This window comes from Lactuca sativa, chromosome 5 (genome assembly GCF_002870075.4).
Source record: "Lactuca sativa cultivar Salinas chromosome 5, Lsat_Salinas_v11, whole genome shotgun sequence".
Taxonomy (NCBI): domain Eukaryota; kingdom Viridiplantae; phylum Streptophyta; class Magnoliopsida; order Asterales; family Asteraceae; genus Lactuca; species Lactuca sativa.
Window position 1 is genome coordinate 316,035,522 of NC_056627.2, and position 1,361 is coordinate 316,036,882.

Genomic DNA, 1,361 nt, shown 5'->3' on the forward strand with positions numbered 1-1,361 from the left:
TTCTCTCGGATGCTTCCATAAATTGGGTCAACATGTTTTCCAAGTCTATTTTCTTCTCGGCTGGTGGTTGCTCTTTTTGGTAGAAGCCTCGGCCTATCTGCTTATATTTTTTTTCTTGTTGCCTCTTGTACTCATCGTAAGGCAGCCACTTTTTCTTTGGTTTTCTCCAGTCTTCATCATACTTGTCCCCACTTGAGTAGCAAACTTGAGCCTTCTTGTTCCCATATTCATCCAAATGGCAATCTTTAGTCAAGTGTGGCACATTGCATCTTTCACAACCAACTCTAATTGCATGAATTGATTGGTCCATTTGGGTCAGCCTTCGGTCCATATTATTTAGCATTGCCATCACAACAACCATCTCTTCAGAATGTGCACTTCCAACTCCATTTACTCCTTCATTCCTTGGATTGTGGTATTCATGAGAATGCTTTGCAAATTCGTCAACTAATTCCTTGACTTCACCCAGATTTTTCTTTGTAAGTGGTCCTTGAGAATCAAGGAGTTGCCTAGTCATTACATTGACCGTGTCATAGAATATGGACAATTCCATATTCTTGTTAAATGTTAAGGTCATGTTGAGGACAATTCCATAACAACCCCTTGTAGCGCTCCCAAGACTCGTAAAGTGACTCCCCCGGGTTTTGCTCAAAATTGGCTATTGCCTTCTTGAGTTTAGCTATCTTGGATGGTGGACAAAATTGGTCTAGAAACTGCTCACGCATCTGATCCCAAGTAGTGATTGTACCCGGTGGTAGTGCTTTTAACCAATCCTTAGCAGCTCCCTTAAAAGTAATAGGAAGCATCCTTAGCAAGATGGTATCTCTATTCACATTCAGGACATTGAAATAATCAGCAATGTCGTTGACTTCATATAAGTGCTTAAACGCATCGTCATGATCTTTTCCATAGAATGGGATATCCTTCAGTGCAGAAAGGATATGTCCTTTCAGCTCGAATGTGGCAGTGGCAGGAATGACAGGTTGTACTAAACCTGGACCAACATCATCTCGAATTCTCTTTCTGTAAGCTCCCATGGACATTTCTTTAATATTCGTCATCTCGTTTCTTGGCTCGTTCTCGGGTTCACTTGTATAAAGTCCAAACTTGTAACGACCATAAAATTTCAACCAATTTAAACTTTTCCAAAAGCAACTCATATTCATTAAGTTATTACAAAAAAGTTTTCAATTCATTTATTATCAGGGTATCCCAGAAACATCAACATAAAACTGAGGAGTGGTACGATCACGCCTTCACCTTGCCACGATCTCCTGAAGTACCTGAAACAATACACTGAAACTGTAAGACCGAAAGCTTAGTGAGTTACCCCCAAAATACCAACCACAATACCATACATA

General features: G+C 40.1%; 1 non-coding gene across 1 annotated transcript; it reads left to right on the forward strand.

Annotated features, from left to right (window-relative positions):
* Positions 1 to 570: 570 nt before the first annotated feature.
* LOC111904953 (small nucleolar RNA R71) lies at positions 571 to 677 on the forward strand. Its single transcript, XR_002854683.1, has one exon. It is a non-coding gene; the product is annotated as a small nucleolar RNA R71 (small nucleolar RNA).
* Positions 678 to 1,361: the final 684 nt, after the last annotated feature.